At 44.5% G+C, this 18,432-nt stretch overlaps 1 protein-coding gene across 5 annotated transcripts in view; it reads right to left on the bottom strand.

Moving 5' to 3' along the window:
* ELMO1 (engulfment and cell motility 1) overlaps window positions 1–18,432 on the bottom strand; it is a 565,441-nt gene that overhangs the window by 462,073 nt on the left and 84,936 nt on the right. The window contains exon 1 of one of the 5 annotated variants that reach the window (XM_062178898.1): window positions 15,149–15,427. The exons of 2 other annotated variants lie outside the window; for them this stretch is intronic. The gene's annotated coding sequence lies outside the window, so the exon portion shown is untranslated. Of the gene's footprint in view, window positions 1–9,673; window positions 9,869–9,920; window positions 10,223–15,148; window positions 15,428–18,432 lie in introns of those variants that run through there. 2 more of the 5 variants (XM_062178894.1, XM_062178896.1) reach the window with 2 other exon arrangements.

Genomic DNA, 18,432 nt, shown 5'->3' on the forward strand with positions numbered 1-18,432 from the left:
CAAACATGACAGTTTTTGAAAAACATATAACTCAATGTGCTTTTAACTGGCAGTTCTCTTAGTGGCTTGAAAGAGGAAAAGTCATATATGTTCATTTTTCTGCGAACTGTCCAAACCTTGGCCCTTTTCTATTGAGTCTTGGCCTTCTTTTAGACACTGATCTCTGTATGAAGATTTTAATCAAACATGCATTTGTAAGCCTTGCAACCAGAGTAAGCCTTGTCTGTTACTATCCCAGATCTCAATAGCAGTTGGACATTACTGAGACAACAGGAAAGCAGAGTTAATACTGGAAGCCTCAAAGCAACACCAAGAGTTATATAAATACCTAACTTCGGCAACACTGACAAGCAAAGGAAATGAACCAAAACAAAGCTGCCGCTCCCTTGGTCAAGGATGATTAGGGCAGCCTGCTGTGAAGCTAATTGGTAGTAACCAGCAAGGGTCAATCTACAAAGCAGTGGTTTAGTCACTCATCCAACAAAGAATTATTGCATCTCTACTCTGTGCCAGGCCTATTCTCCAGCTGAGGATCCAGCAGCAAATCTGGGTGTGAGGTGGCAAAAAGGGTCATAGAAACATACAAAGAGGAGAGGAAGGCGCATTGCAGTATGAGTTGAGTAAGGGGACTTCAAAAAGTTCTTGGGAAATGAAATTATCAGGTAAGTTTATTTTCAAGCCAGAAGTTTTGAAATCCATGCATCTGCAAGATCTTCAAGGAGTTCATGCAAAATGCATGTTATGAAAAGATACTGCATGGATTTTCCAAAAATTTTACATTAAAATAAACTTACCTCCTAACTTCAATTTTCCTGGAACTTTGCAAAGAACCTTTATATCAGTGTGAGAAGAGCAGGGTACAATGTTAAGAGATAGCTTCACTGAGAAGCCAGCATTTGAATGAAAAGTTATGGGAGGCGAGGAAGTCAGCCCATCTGGACAAAGCACATCCCAGGCCAACAGAACAAACAGCAAGTACAGAGGCCCTGAGGTGGGAACGTGTCTGATAAGTTCCTCAAGTGCCCAAAGCCAAGTAGAGGCAAAAGTAGTAAGAGACAGAATGCAAACAGTTTGTCCTAGCTTGGCAGGTCCATTCCCTGTGTTCTTGCACCACCCTCACCCCTAAAATCCACCACCCTCCTCGGTTTATGACTTCTAAAGTTAGAAGTTCATGTCCATGTCCACCTGTTTGGAATGTAAATTGGCACAACTTTCTACAAAAGTTTGGCCTTTGCCAGACTGTACCAAAAGCCTTAAAATTTTTGCATTTACTTTGAGTAATTTTTATTTTCTAGGATATTACCTTCATAAAATATTAATTTAACTATAATAATGCATATTGCTGTTTTGTTTACAACTGCCAAAACCTGCAACAATTAAACATCTAACAACAGAGACTTCTTAACTAATTAGTTGTTACGCACAAACAAAAGCAAAAAATCTGTACCTTGGGCTTCCTCTTCATAGTTCTGTACCCTCTTTGAGCACTTGAGAACACTAAGAACAATGTATTCTCTCAGCACCACATCACTCCAATTCAGGATCGAAATTCAAATATATAGCCTAACAACTAAGAGAGCAGACTATTGTGAATACAGTCTGTATGTGAGTATCAGGTACCAGTATTCAAGGAACACACACTCTTAGGGTTAAGAGAATATATAATACAAACAAACTGCATTTTGAGCACTCCTGTCCCACCTGTACATAAAACAGTCTAGAATTACACCCACAAGGTCATCTAACCTTCTAGGAATCAAAGGCTAGGCTTGTGTTTCTAGCCCTTAACTGGTATTTGTTTTTCAGAAGCCGTCCAGGGAAAACCTGTTGAACAGGTGAGAATACACCCAAGGGGACTCAGAGGCCAGTGCTACACAAAGCAGCCATTGAGAGAGCAAGGACGCAAGGGGATTCCCCTTGGGAATTCACTTACCCAAGCCCAGTTAGAACTCAGGTGTCTGCCCTACATTAACAAAACAGCAAGAGCCAGGGAAGTACCAGCACTCCCCTGGGGTGGAGACAGAGGCACAACCGTCTAAATGCATGGTCTGGTTCACACGGTATCCTCACAATCTGCATTTCATCCTCTTGAATTTACATTTCTCTGAGGGGAAAGCCAGCTGTTATCAGCCTCCTCACTCTCATACAGTGTTCTTGTTCCTTCTTTGTGATGGGGACTACTCTGTGCATGGAGAAGAGCTGGTTCACCACTGGCCTATACCAATGAGTAGAGGTCAACAGCCCCCCTAGTTCACATAAAAAATGTCTCCAGGGGATGGGTGCTGTGGCATAGTGGGCTAAGCCTCTGCCTGTGGCACTGGCATCCCATATAGGTGCTAGTTCAAGTCCCAGCTGCTCCTCTTCTGACCTAGCTCTCTGCTATGGCCTGGGAAAGCAAAAGAAGATGGCCCAAGTCCTTGGGCACCTGCACCAGCACGGGAGACCTGGAAGAAGCTCCTGGCTCCTAGCTTAGGATAAACCCAGCTCTTTGGAGAGTGAACCAGCAGGTGGAAGACCTTTCTCTCTGTACCGACCTCTCTCTGTAACTATCTCTCAAATAAATAATAAAAATATTCTTAAAAATTGTCTCCAGACATTGCCAACATCCTCTGAGGGGCAACGTCATTCCAGCTAAGAAGCTGTGAGCCAGCATATCCTCTAGGAAGATTGCTAATGCTCAGGACAACTCCTTGAACTTAACAAAAGGCAAATTGGTTTCATCATGCCCTGCAGGAAGTATCAACCCACAGGCTCAACTCTTGGTCAGACGGAACACATGGAAATGCATTCTAAAATCTTTGGTCTGGTGTCCTCTTGTGGCAAATTTATCTGGTTGTCAATCTCTCCCCCCACTACACCTGGAGTACTGTAAGGGTAAGATCCTCCTCCTGTCCAGGTCCACATAGGCCTTTTCACACATTGCTGATGGATAAATGCACTCTGTATATGACTACCATCTCCTTAGATGTACCAGCAGTAAAAGTGAGTTTAGTGTTGTCAAAATAACCCAAGTAGATACCTAGTATTACTTAAATTGCAACTAAATATAAGCTATATGAATCTATGTAGAGAGCCAGGTACCATAATTCCCATACAAACTGAAATTTAAGAATCACTGAAGGGAAAAACAGGAGGTAAGTCTACACAGCCATCCCAACCATTATGGGATCTTATCAGATCCCCAGAGACAGCTAGGGAATGTGTGGACAATTCCAAAACTGTTCCTACTTGTCTGCTGGACTTACTTTATTCCATTTATTATTAAGATTCTCTAATCTTAATGTGCATGTTCAATGTCTTATTTATAATTGGGTGAATTAAATGAGATAGAAGAGTCACCTCTTGGGAGTTAGTGAAGCCTGCCTATCAGGTACACTTGACTCTACACCTGCTGGGCAAGTCCATTCTTCTGCCCAGTGTCTCCATAGCTATGGATCACATGTCCAGGTAACACAGAGAAATCACTGTTGATTCCCATCCAGAAGCCCATCTTATACCTTGCCCAAAGTCCTCCATGCCTCTATTTGTGTTTGAAGCTCACTCGCACTATATTTTTTCCTCTTAAAGATCTGTTACAGCTCTACACGTTTCTCCAGGCAGCTTCCTTAGTTCTTAGGCTTTAAAATGTTCCTAAATACCTCATCGATGTTTTTGTTTTTATAAGTTTCCCATATAGTTTTTGCTGCACTGGCTCTAAACTCTTTTGTCCCATTTCTAGTCTTTGTGCTTTACAATAAACCCCACAAGCAGGCCAAGAACAAAACCAAGCCTGTAAGGCCTTTCCTGTGGTAGCTCTCTGTTGGGAAAACTAACATGCTTGCCCTGGTGAACTCTGCCAGCCACTCCCAACCCCAAAGCACTGAAAGAGCCTGACGATGGGCCACGGGAGGCCAGAGCAGATTCACAGGAGACAAACACCAAACAGTAGGAAAAATGATTCAACTCCAATTCCTCTGCCCTTTCTTTTCTCCCCAGAAAAGCTATCCTCTACACCACTAACCATTATCCACTGGCGATAGATAATGGGTTTAGGATGATCATGGGAGATCTTGGAGAGGGAACTACTAGTTCTGTATTTTAAATGTTGAATGGTGGGGCCAGTGCTGTGGTGTTAATGGGTTAAGCCTCTGCCTGTGGCACCTGTACCCCATAAGGGTGCTGGTTGGTGTTCCAGCTGCTCCACTTCCAATCCAGCTCTCTGCTAATGGGAAAGCAGTGGAAGATGGCTCAAGTGCTTGGGCCCCTGTAGCCATGTGCAAGACTGGGAAGAAGCTCCTGGCTTCGGATTGGCCTAGCTCAGGTCATTGCAGCCATTTGGAGAGTGAACCAACAGATGGACTACTCCTCTCTCTCTGTAACTCAGCCTCTCAAATAAATAAATCAATCTTCAAAAAAAAGAAAAAAGTAAATGTTGAGTGGTGCCTGTTAGAAAACACCGTTTCCCTTTTCATTGAGTTATGAAGAAGAAGAAATGGTCTTTGGAATGGCACCTACTAAAAGCAGCCTTCCATTCATCCCATCCACTCTGCTCAGCTTTGCTGGACTTCTCTTGCTTTCATTTTTAAGGATACCACTCCCCCCATGCATGGTGCACTCTACCTTGGAAGGTCCATGCAACAGGCATGGATAAAAGTTTTGCTCTCTTCATTGTGCTGCATCCTTTTATTCCAAATGCAGTGATACTATGCCAATACTATACTACACTCTATACTATACCATACTATACTCTTCTACTTAGGTCCAAAAATACAGGGACAGGCACTGTCAGCTTGACCCTAATCAGGGTGCTGTGGTGATCAGGCTTGTTGAACCCTGTCTTTACTCTTCCCACCCTTTTTTTAAAAAAAAATGTATTTATTTATTTGAAGGCAGAGTTACAGAGAGAAGAAGAGACAGAGACAGAAAGATCTTCCATCCACTGGTTCACTCCCCAGTGGCTACAATGGCCAGGGCTGAGTCACGCTGAAGCCAGGAGTCTGAAACTCCATCCTAATGTCCCATGTAGGTACAGGGACCCAAACATCTGGGCCATCTTCTGCTGCTTTCCCAGGCACATTAGCAGGGACTTGGATCGGAAGTGGAACAGCCAGGACCTGAACCAGAGCCCACATGGGATGCCGGCATCACAGGTGAAGGCTTAACCTGCTACCCATGACACTGGCCCCGGCTTCCCTTTTCAAAATGGTTCAGGGAGTGACAACCACTCCTCCTGATTAGTGCTACAGATAAGCAATGTCTGTCAGGGAGGGCCATAGGGGCAGGAGTGGTGAGCATGTGCCCCTCACACTTGTCAGGCCAGATGGGTGCAAATATGGGAAGGGTACTCTTTTGGATTGTGAATCTATAAAGGACATGATAGCCATTCTAGGGACAGCAGAGAGCCAAAGAGGAAGGTTAACTCTTCAGAAATGAGAGAACATTATGTATTCAGAACAGAACACAGGTGCATTCAGGGAAAAAAAAAATCAGGAGACAACTGAATTAAATGTGGAAGCTCAATAATGTATTTTATGCATATGCTATTGACAAAAGCTACCCATGGAAATCTTAGTAATAACTCAGCCCATTTACTTGCCAGGTAGGAAAATGTATTATTGACTGCTGTTGGCATGCAACATAATGGAAAACTGCAACATGATGGAATCTATGCTTTCACATCATCCTGAAACCGGTGGGACAGATGTCAGAGGGGCTTTGGCAGGAGCTGAAAGCAGGCACTGGGCTGGGCACTGGGTCGCTTACACCTCACTACAGCCTTGAGTGAGAGCTGTTATTATCGGCAGCAAACTAATGAAGATACTAAATCTTAAATATTCGCAGGGTGCCAGAGGCCTCTCCATGGGTTGGAGATGCCTCTTATGGGTTGAATTGTGTCCCTCCAAAATTCGTATGCTGAAGTCCTAGCCCCAGGTACATCGGAATGTGGCTGTGGGCCGGCGCCGTGGCTCAATAGGCTAATCCTCCGCCTTGCGGCGCCGGCACACCGGGTGCTAGTCCCGGTTGGGGCGCCGGATTCTGTCCCGGTTGCCCCTCTTCCAGGCCAGCTCTCTGCTATGGCCCGGGAAGGCAGTGGAGGATGGCCCAAGTGCTTGGGCCCTGCACCCGCACGGGAGACCAGGAGAAGCATCTGGCTCCTGCCTTCGGATCAGCGTGGTGCTCCGGCCGGGGCGGCCATTGGAGGGTGAACCAATGGCAAAGGAAGGCCTTTCTCTCTGTCTCTCTCTCTCACTGTCCACTCTGCCTGTCAAAAAAAAAAAAAAAAAAAAAAAAAAAAGAATGTGGCTGTACTTGGAGAGTTACATGAGATCTTAGGGTGGGCCCTAACCCAGCAGGACTAGAGTCCACATTTAGTTTAAGATACAACCTGGATGCGGACAGGAACAGCAGAAAGATGTGTGCAGACACAGCAAGAAGACAGCCGCCAATTAAAGGACTTCAAAGTGTTCACTGAAAAATGAAATTCAAGATTACGATGTTGCAAAAAAACAACTAGAAATCTATGCACGGTTTTTATAGAATAATCTTTTTCCCGTGAGTTTACTGAAATTTCCTTGTATCAGCCAGGAAAACAGCCCCAGAAGCAACCAATTCCTAATGACTTCATGATCTTGGTCTTTTAGCCTCAAGAACTGAGAAAATCATTTCGTCGCTCTAAGTCACCGTCTCACAGCAGCCTTGGGAAACAAACACAACATCAAAGACAGAAACTATGAGGAAGCAACTGATGATTTGATGCAAAGGAACTTAAAACTTCTGCATTCCGCCACAGGCACTTGGCCTCGGGTAAAGATACCTACATCTAACACCTGACTTTGGTTCCTGGCTTTCATTCCTATTCCAGATTCCTGCTAGCAAACTCTGGGAAGCAGCAGGGATGGTTCACAGTTGGATTCCTGTCACTCACATGAGAGACCAGAGTGGAGTTCCTGGCTTCTGGCTTCAGCTTGGCCAGGTCCTGGCTCTTGTGGCCATTTGAGGAGTGAACCAGTGGATGATAGGTCTCTCTCTGTCTCCCTCTCTCTCATCTTCTCTCTGAAATAATTAAATAAATCTTAAAAAAAAAAAAAAAACTCATTTATACAGATGAATTTCACTAAGTGGACCTCAACAGTCAAAAATGTTAACATTTTAACTGCAAAAAAATAAAAGGGGAGGCCCGTGCCGCAGCTCACTAGGCTAATCCTCCACCTGCGGCATCAGCACCTGGGGTTCTAGTCCCGGTCGGGGCGCCGGTTCTGTCCTGGTTGCTCCTCTTCCAGTCCAGCTCTCTGCTGTGGCCCAGGGAAGGCAATGGAGGATGCCCAAGTGCTTGGGCCCTGCACCCGCATGGGAGACCAGGAGGAAACACCTGGCTTCGGATCAGCGCAGCGCGGCGGCTGTGGCGTCTATTGGGGGGTGAACCAACGGAGGGAAGACCTTTCTCTCTGTCTCTCTCTCTTTCACTAACTCTGCCTGTCAAAAAAATAAATAAAATAAAATGAAAGGGGGGAGACAGATGTTAAACATGTATCAGCTGAGTAAACACAAAACTTTTCAAGTTTCTAAAAAAAACCAACAGATGAGGGAACTCAAATTGAAAATATGCCTAGCTGGACACTGCCTGAGGTAAGTCCATCACATCTTACTCCAGCGCTTTCTCCTCGCACAGAGCTCTAGGGAACATATGCAGTTTCGGGTTTTGGCCACTCAGAGAGCTTTTCCATCTCTCTTGTGAGTAGCAGGCCCTTCCCCACTGGCTACTGGTCAAGAACCAGCACATGGCAGGCTGGGCCAATGACTGCCCTCCTCCCTCGCACCAGTGCCTTGTCCAAAGGACAGACACAGGATCCAAGCAAATCGACTCCTGAAGATTGACTGCAGAGGCCCGGGAGGAAAGAGTCTGCAGCCACGTTCCTTCCACGTGGGGAGGGGCCGTCTGCAATAGGGTGGAATGTGGCAAAGAGAAGCAGGGACCAGCCAAGCGCACAGGTGTTACAGAGGGAAAGAGAACAAGAGTCTGAAGGGTGTGTTTCTGACTCCTGACCTCTTCCTTCAATTCTCTGAGCTATCCTAATATGTTTCCTAGATATACAGCCTCATAAATACCCCATTCTGCTAAAGGTCTGTGACTTGGGATTCTGTTACTTGTACCCGAAATCTGCTAATACATCAGCCCTACCATATCTGTTTACTGCCCCGAGTTATAATCGTGTCACTGGATGACTGGCACACAAAACACACACTGAAGCCACCTAATCCAACCTTGCAGCCGAGTGAGAACAATCTTTGCTCTCCTGTTCCAGAGTTCTTACGTCTGTTGCCCTTTCCTCTCTGGGACTGCTAGCAGGAGACACACATGGATTTAGGGAATTCGTCTCACTCCTGCACTGCCCACACAACACCACTTCTCTGAGATATTAATCAGTGCAATGCAAAATAGAGGCAAGTCTCCTGGAAAACACTGCATCTGGAATGAGAGGTACAAATAACAAGTTCATGTGCTGTATATTTTTCATGACAACAGTATGGAACAGGTACTATTATAGCCTATTTCCCAGACAAGGAAAGCAAGATGCACAGATACTAGGTTACGTGCAGACCATCTCCCATCCACAAACCGAGCCCAATCAGGATGCAAGGCACGCCTATCTGATTCCACAGCCCTTGTTTGTATTCCCTCTAGCATTCTCTGAGAAAGGGTTCTTTTTTGTCAGGACTTCTCAGGGCCTTGAATGTAGCTGCATGTATGCTGGGAAATCTCCGTATGCAATTTATAATGTTTTTCAAATGTATCTCTCCAGAAAGCTGTTTCGTTTTGCTTTGTTTTTGTACAAAATACTCCACGGCACTAGTTTCTCCTGGAAATGATGATTTGAGACCGTGTGCCTTCTCAGCATCTTAGGAAAAAAGGAACAGCTGAACAGTCTTGGCCAGAAATGCAATGGAAAGTGGCAGAGAAAAGTCATTCCTTTAGAACCATATTGAATTATCATCACCTGTATCCTGGAATTGTAGGAAAGCACTCCAACTCTATGGCGTAACTCTTTCCAATTCACATAAGCATTTAAGCACAGCTATGATTGTAGAAATTAACAGAAGATAAACAGTAAAAGAAATAAATACACGTAGTTGTGATCATCTGAATGTGAACATCTCACTCTCCACATTAAACCTGTGGATAATGACTTGGGACCCATAGCTTATAAATCTTTCACAGCCTGCCTCCAAGTGCATCTTCCCAACCACGTACACCCTTGCTCCCCACCCTCTCACCCCCATGTACATGCAATCAGGGCAGACACAGCAGATTGTTTGTCCTGAAGTTACTCAACTGTCCACGTGCAGGGCTTGCTGCTAGCACTGTTTATAGAAGGCAGGCCCCAGACTAGCAAGGTCAGCATTATTCCCCAAGGGTGCCATGCTCTGAGTGATGATGGAGAGAACATGTGACAAATGTTAACTATCTCTTTTCTCAGCAAATGGATTGCCAGTAACTGAGCATGTCGAGTCGTGTTCATTGTTCACAAAGCCCCCTCTATCTCAAATGGCCTTTCTTCTCCTCTGAGTCTGTTTCCAAAACTCACACCAAGACTTCAAAGCCAACCTCTGAGCAATTTCCCTGACCCCAGAGCCTCCCAAGCTGGAACCATCGCCAGAATCTGGCAGGGATTGCTGGGATCCTACAATGACCTACCAGATCTCTTTTCCACACCTTATCCCAAGAGCTTCTATGAGGTCCCGGGGTAGCAATCACATCTTGTTCATCTCCGTAGTTCCAGTCCTGAGCAGATGACATGGCCAAGAACTGCTCAGTATTTTTCAGACAAGTAAATGAATGAACGCATACATCACTTTTTCCTCAAATACAAACTGAGAGATTAAAAAGGTTGTGAAGAGTTATTCACGCCAATGATGCATTTTTAAAATCCACAATTCCTCACCCAAAAACCTTCGGGCATTTCTTCAAGTAGCAACTATTCATTTGTCTCACTGGACAGAAATAGAAGCAGAGCCACTCAGAGGTGAGAGCAGGGCTGATTCCAGATTCCTTTTCCTCCTGGAGAAATTCCGTCAAAAACAGGATGAGACCCACGCTGGGCTCCTAGTCCTCTTCCCTTCCCCACCAGCTCTCTCCACTTGGGGAATCAGCATTTCAGCTGCAAAGTTCATTATTTTGCACACTAATGCACACACTTCCTCCCTTGTTCTGGTTTTCCGATATTTGCTTTTCAAATTCCTTCTCAGCTGTTGTAATGCCAGTGAGTGCTCTCCTCCTCCCAGCAAGCCCTGTCACTCAGGGATGTGTACAGACATTCCCCAGCGGAGGAGGCAGAGCCCAGGCCCAGTTCCCTATCAGAGAACCCAGACTGGAGGCCACAGGAAATGCTGGAGTGATTCCACCATCCTGTGAGCCAAACACTCAAAGTTTCCAAACCTGCTGATCAAAAAAACAATATGCGAAACTTCTCTCTCCGCCTCTCTGTAGCAACAGCCATCCTGGGAAACTCTGATTGCATCAGATTACCAGCGAGGGCCTCTGCAGAACATGGAGTGCTGTGATGTGCCTCCACCTGCCAACCTGAACACACAGAATGTGTCCCCGGGCATGGCCAGGCATGATGCTGGATGGCCAGACACATTGCACGGAGTGGCATTAGCCTCACTTTTCCTCCTCCCCTCAGGTCCTTTGGGTTTCATTCCCCAGAAGAGCACAGGCTTAAAAGTGTGAGGGTTGGGGTGGGGGGTGGGGGGCGCAGGTTGACTGGATGTTAAGGTCCAAAGCGCTGAGATTTTGGACAGCTTCTACACCATGTCTGACCCTCTACATCCTTGCCTGTAAAAATGGAACGTCAGCAGTGCAGTGGGTTCAGAAAACAATAACCCAAAAGACGGCATTTTTGCATATTGAGGACTTTGAACTGGAGGGCGCTGGAAGGGCCTCTGAAGTAATCTCTTTCTGTCTACTGCCCCTTCTCCTGCCTTCTCCTTTGTCCCCAAGGCAGGCCATAGACATGGGACCTTCCCTTCCCCAAAGTCAGCCATAAAACCTGCCAATATTGCTCTAGTATTCCACCATCATAAAGAAATCCTCTGATCGCCTATGTTTGATAGGTCATAAGATGCTCATTCCAGAAAGTTCTGCCCCATGCCCAAGAGAAAAGAATGCCACAGATAGAGGTCACAAAGAATCCAGACAGACAGGCCCTGCTGCATGATCCCACACTGTCCATTACTATCAGATTAAACTCCAGTCTCATTCTTGCACAGCTGCCCACTCTTCACCAGACCTAAGCATACAAATAGGAAGCTTCCTGGACCTCTGGGTCTGCACTTTGGAAGGCTCCAGTGTCATGCAAACTTCAATTAGACAAACTTGCTATGCTTCCCTTGTTAATCTGCCTTGTGTGAGAGGACTGTTGGCTGTGACCTTTATGAGGGGGGAAGGTGGCACTCTTTGCCACCCCTACAGTGCCTTCTTCACAGGACTGCTACGAAGAGGAATTCTGAAGGGCCTGCCCTTGCTCTCATTCACACATGCAGGGTACCTGGATGAATGAAACTAGGGATACACGTTTCATGAGACGCAGAAGCCCCATCGCATGGGAATTCGGAATTGGGCAGACTTTTATGACACAAGAAATGATAACTTCTCTTAGAAATCCAGAGAGGACTGCTCAGATTTAGAGAGTTTTGTTCTGGGGTTTATAGGATGTGCAGAAAGTTTAATGGGCATGACTAAATTGAGAAGAACTGGAGGAGGAGAGTCAGGGGTAAGATTCTGGGGGGGTTTCTGTGTGATATAAGAACAGAGGATCGGGCCGGCGCCGTGGCTTAACAGGCTAATCCTTCGCCTTGCGGCGCCGGCACACCAGGTTCTAGTCCCGGTCGGGGTGCCAGATTCTGTCCCGGTTGCCCATCTTCCAGGGCAGCTCTCTGCTATGGCCAGGGAGTGCAGTGGAGGATGGCCCAAGTCCTTGGGCCCTGCACCCCATGGGAGACCAGGAGAAGCACCTGGCTCCTGCCATCGGATCAGCGCGATGAGCCAGCCGAAGCGGCCATTGGAGGGTGAACCAACGGCAAAAAAAAGGAAGACCTTTCTCTCTGTCTCTCTCTCACTATCCACTCTGCCTGTCAGAAAAAAAAAAAAAAAAAAAAAAACAGAGGATCACAGAGAACAGCCTAAGCAGATACCCTGATGGAACACAAGACACTCCTTCATCTCCCAAACACAGGCCCAGCCCTCCCAGGAAAGTTTGCTGGTACAGGGAGGTGTTCAAGACTCAACTGGTTCTGAACCTCTTCTCCTCAAGCAGAAGTGGATGTTGTCCCAAGCTACAAGGCAGCGGAGCCCTTCAAAAAGGACTCAAGGGGTGCTTCTCCACAAAGGGGAACTTGCCCCCATGGTTACTGTATAACTTCCCCAATTGTGCGTCCTTCTAGCCTTACAAAATGACATCTGTTCTTTTCAGACTAAGAGACAGATCTCCCAGCAAGTAGACAGAGGGTAGGCATAACCTACTTGGGGACTGATGAGCTGTCTCAACAGATCAGAGCCCAGCTGCTCCCCACAAGCTGTGATGTAACGGGAGGTTTAAGACATGGGGATTACTCAGCTCCACCTATACATAGAGTGTGTCTTATCATGGCTCTAAATAGAAGAATGTTACAATGTTCATTTCCCCCATTTTCAGTGTTTTAGATAACCATTAGCCTTCTATATTTATAGATTTTACATTCAAGGATTCAACTTGCATGGCTCAAAAATACTTAGAAAAGGGATGGGGGCATTGTAGGGCAACAACAGGTGAAGCCAATGCTTTGGCCACTCACGTCCCATATCAGAGTGCCCAGAACTGAGTTCTGCCTCCACACAGAGCCCAGCTTCCTATTAATGAACACCCCAGGAGACAGCAAATGATAGCTCAAGTATGGGTCCCTGTCATCCACCTGGGAATCCAGATGGAGTTCCTGGCTCCTGGCTTCTGTTTGATCCAGTCCCAACTGTTTCAGGCAAATAGGGAGTAAACCAGTGTATGTAAGATGTCTCTGTCTCTTGCTCCTATTCTCTGTCGCTCTGCCCTTCAAATAAACAGAAAATAAATAAAATTTTCAAAAAATAAAAATAGGAGCAGACATTTGGCACAGTAGTTAAGACACCAACTGGATCCCTTATCAGAGGGCCTGGGTTCAAGTCCTGGCTATGCTTCCAATTCCAGCTTTCTGCTGATGCACACCTCAGAAGGCAGCAGGTGAAGGCTCAAGCATTTGGGACCCTGCTACCAATGGAAAAGACCCAGAGGGGGTTCTTAGCTTCTGGCTTTGGCTGTAGTGGCCATTTGGGGGACTGATTATGGGATCTCTCTCTCTCTCTCACTGTGTTTCTGCCTTTCAAATACATTAAAATGTTTAAAAAATTAACAAAAGAATGCTGTCTAACAATTATCTACGTATCATTTATATTGTACTATTAGGTATTAAAGTAAACCAGAAATTATTGAAGGTATATGGGAAGAGGTGTGTGGGTTCTATGTGAATTCTAGACCATTGTATATAAGGGACTTGAGGGTAAATGAAATTTGGTTATCTGTGGGTATCCTGGAACCAAGCCCACATAGATACTAAGGGGCAATTGCATTTTCTCCCTCTGGTTGAGGCACAAACCCACATTCCAAAAAAAAAAAAAGCCACAATGTTTCCTTTTTGCTTCTTTTACCTTGGATTGCTCTGTCAGAACTCCGGGCACTTGGTTTTTATCAGAGTTCTCCCACAAGTTTGCTGGAATTTGTTTATAAGCAAAATACTGTTAGGGCACACGCTATCAGCATGGCCATTTGGTCACACTTTGAAGAGCTTTTCACACAATCTGGATGGCAGCAGCTCCAGTGGCTCCCATGCAGGATGCTTCCCGACAAAAGGCTTGCTTTTCAGTAGACATGTAGGTAAAGCCAGGAGTGCTTGACCCCGTTCAGTGAAGCCTGGAGATGCTAAATGACAGCTGCAGGCACATATTTGGGCTGTAGTTCTATTCTGGAAGCTGATATCATTAATTCCATCCTGAGGTTGCAGATCAGATCTGCTTACAACCATCGTCCCAAGGATGACACTCTAGATGGCTTTATTCCTCAATGCTCATTTTCCCTCACTTTGGCCTGGGCAGAGCTGCCCCACAACCTGTCTGCACTCTCCAGGAAGTGGTCAGATTAAACGCTTTAAGAGGAAAACAGATAGAGGAACTTCCAACTCCCTGTGGGCTGTTTGCTAATCGAGGACCTTTGAAAATTTACTTTGGTGTCTCTTCTATCCGCCATTAGCAGGATGGCAATTATTTAGAATCCCTTTTATCTGCATTCAGTTTTATCAAGCATAGAAATCAACCTGTGAATATCTACTTCGATCAGGATTCTGCGTGAAAAATACAAACTGATGACAATATAAACACACTCTGAGGTAAACTGGACAAAAATTAGAAAATGCATCTTATTATGTTATTAATATGATATATTTCGCCCTACCTAGAAAAGTTATCAGGTACTATATATCTGTGTGGAACACTTGAGTTCCACTGACAGATCTGGTCCTAGGGGCAGATTCTGGGACCTAATTCTCTGAGGCATGAATTTGATGAGTGAGGTCAAAGAAAATTGGATTCCACTAGACACCTAAGAGTCTTTCTTTTCTCAGCCTTTCAAAACAAGGTCAACGCCTACAAACCTCACGGAGGGAGGATGGCAGAAGAAAGAGAACAGGTTTTAGAGGCAGACAGATTCGAATTCAAAATGAAAGCAGACCTTGATTTAAGCCATGGCATAAGATGACAGGATTTGCACTTTACTTCTGTCTACAGGAAGAACATACAGGAATGGGGCAAGGATAGACAGAATGGACACATGTAGGTTAGAAAGAAAGCAAATGCTGACAGTGGCTTGGGCTGGGATGGCCCTGGACATGGAGAAGGTGATGGATTTACAGGCTATTTAAAACATAAAGATCCAATGGCATTGATAATAGGGGAACAGCAACAACCTGCAGTCAAGGGTAGCTCTTGATTTTGGCACCTGTAAGAGGACAGATGGTGCTGTCTTTAGCTGAGATAGGATGAATTCAAATAGAAGATGGACCCCCAGCCTGTTTGCTGCCCAGAGTCATGTCAGTGTGTGCACAGACTCACCTGGAGGAACAGGTGGTAAAATCCGGGCCATTAGTAGAAGAAGAGCCACTCTCACTCACCTCTTCCTTGCAGACCCAGCTCTTTACCACAGACTGCATCTAAAATGCATGGCTATTTCTTTATTAAAAAGTGAGAAGGCAGCAGAGCACAGAGCTACAGCCAGAGACAGGACTCAGACTGTTCATGTTCTGATCCTAGATGTACTGCCTCTTAGCTCTGTGGCCTTGGAAAAACTCTCCTCTGAGCCTCAGTCCCCTCAATGGTAAGACAGAGGAAACCACAGGACCTATTTCAGAGTTCGTTAGGATGAGTACAAAGATGAGGATGATAACAGCTACATAAAATAGCTTAGCGCCCATTCAACAGTTTCTGTATTAACTCATTCAATGCTCACCATGGCCCTATACCATAGGTGCTGTCCCAGCTCCCATTCCAAAATGAGGAATCAGAGTCCCTGAGGACACAAGCCACTGACTTGGCTAGTCAGCAACTTAACCAGTCCAAAGTCTGTGCTCTGAATAGTACACTAAGCCTCATCTGACCTCAGTACACACAATGATTAGAGCAGTGCCTGGCTGGAATGAAAGCCAGCAAATATTAGCCTTGAGTGTGTAATGGCAAATCCAGGCTTTGCCACCCAATATGCCTCACAAGAAGAAAGAAGGCTGTAAGATATCCCCCAGTATTGATTCTGTTACTTTCCTGCCAGTACTTACCCAGTACTAACTGCAGCATAGTAAACCTGCTTCTATGTTAACTCTGGACAGGCTGTTACGATTTGAGATTTTCAGGCTCAACAAAGACCGAATTCTTGATGCTATGGAAGAACCTGCAACTTAACATTACCTCTGAGAGACAGCTCTGCAGGAAAAATAGCCCAAAGCTCGGACCATAATTTCCGATGTGGTACAACAGGGATCTCCTCATGACTTCTATCTTTCTACCTTTCCACTTAATGAATGTATAAACTTTTGTGTGAGTTGAATATAACCTTCCACCTCCAAAAGAAAGAACAGAGAGATTCTTTTATAAGCAAATGACATGATTTCATTTCTACTAACAAGGAATAATCTTAATTGACATCTAGCTCTGCCAGAGCACAGCCTCAGAAAAAGTACTCAAAACTGAAATAACCACTTTTTGGTAGCAGGTCTCAGCATTTAATGAGTTTATTATGGCAAAGAACCTAAATAGCAAAGCAATTCACTCAGGTACAAGAGAGTTCATTGGGAAGTTAAACTGCAGAAAATGGAGATTCATAAAACTAGACTCAGATTCTAAAAAACGAAAACTAAGGTTGATATTTAAAATATCTATTTAAAGGTTTTCCAGGAAAAAGTTAATTCAGCCATACATACAAAGCCTAAAATTCTAGGGGTCCGATGGACACAACTTTTGGGAGAAAAATCTAGGACCTGCCTGTAGGTATGCCTTGGTAATAAGACCACCTACTCAGAAGTGGGACCAAACTAGACTCCTGAAATTTCAGAAGGATTTCAATACTAAATTCAGTTCAATCAACTATATCTATGTGATTTTAAGTAGCTACAAAGAGTAAAGAATGATTGAACCCTACACTCTTATCATTAAGTAAAACAGTTACCACTATCTACAAAAATGTTGATTGCATTGTTTTCAACAGGAAAATTTTATAAATAAGCTTAAGGGTTACGAATAGGAAATTGGGAGTTGGCAGTTGGCATAGAGGTTTAAGACATCCACTAGGACACGTGCTGCATCCCACATCAGAATTTGGCTCTGGCTGCTGATTCCAGCCTCCAGCTTGCTGTGAGGCAGCACCATGGGAGGCAGTGGGTGATGATTCAAGTAGCTGGGCTCCCGCCACACACATGGGAGACCTGAATTGAGTTCTTGGCTCTGACTTTGACCTGGCTAAGACTGATTAATTTGATTTAATTAATTTATAATAAACTATAAGATAAAATAGCCAGTCATATAAAAAGTAGCATTAAAAAATCAGACACTAGACACTATTAACAGTATAGTTTCATTGATTCATTTATGATTATTCACATTTAAATATTAACAAATATTTACTCAGTATACACAGTACAACAGCAAAAACTTAGGACAATTAGAATTCTCATACATTGATGATAAAAATAAAAGATTGCTTTAAAAACAGTTTAGTGAGTTTCAAAAATATTAAATATACATTTGTGATATGATACAAAAATTCTACTCCTAGATATTTACCTAACAGAAGTGAAAACATATGTCTACACAAAGATTTGTATGTGAATGATCATTACAGTTTCATTTATAAAAGCCAAAATGTAGAAAACAACTCCAATGCTCATTGACTGATGAATGGATAAAAAATTAAGGAATATCATCCATATGGTGGAAAAACTACTCAGCAATTAAAAAAAAATGAACAACTGATACACATAACAACAGAAGTGAACCTCAGGCGCAAGGCACCAAGTCAAGGTGGCACACTTCAGCCCATGGGCTTAATCCAGCCCTCTGTCCATTTTTGTAAACAAAGTTTTATCAGAACAAAGCTACATCCATTCAGTTCCATAGTGTAGGGCTCAGAAAACAATACCCTAAAGTTTGGCATTTTGGCATGCCGAGCAATTTGGATTAAAGTGTATTGGAAGGCTTCAAAAGCAAAGTCTCTCCCTCTGACCTCCTCCCATCCTCCTGTTTCCTGTGTCTTTATTACCCTGAAGCAAGTCATAGGAAACAAATTCTTCTCCAAGCTGGTCATAGAAACTAGACCTGCTTTCCCCCAAGGCCAGACATAAAATGTAGAAAGGCTACTTTTCTTTCTCCCTTGAAGACCTTCATTCCAGAGGGTTCCTGCCCTGTAACCTGGAGGAAGAAATGCTACACAGAGAGGCCAAGAGGAATCTGAGCAGCCTGGTCTTGCTGTGTGTCCTCGCTCAGTCTGCTACCATGAGATGACACTCTTGCTGTCCAATCACACTGCTACACAGGTGTCCATTTTCCACAGCACTTAAGCTTAAAAATAGTTCCCCTGAGTCTTTGGACATTCATTTCTGAAAGCTCCCGTGTCATATAAACTTTGATTATATAACATTTTTATGCCTTTCTCTTGTCAATCTACCTTTTGTTTTATAAGAATGCTGGCTGCAACCCTGATGAAAGGTGAGGAAAGGTATCACACCTTTCTGCCCCTACAGTATTGCCTAAGACCTTTCCACTACAGACAGCAGAGCTGAGGAGTTTTAACAAAGACCATGTAGCCCAAAAGCCTGAAATATTTACTGACTGAATCTCTACAGAAAGTGTCC

This window comes from Lepus europaeus, chromosome 20 (genome assembly GCF_033115175.1).
Source record: "Lepus europaeus isolate LE1 chromosome 20, mLepTim1.pri, whole genome shotgun sequence".
Lineage (NCBI taxonomy): Eukaryota > Metazoa > Chordata > Mammalia > Lagomorpha > Leporidae > Lepus > Lepus europaeus.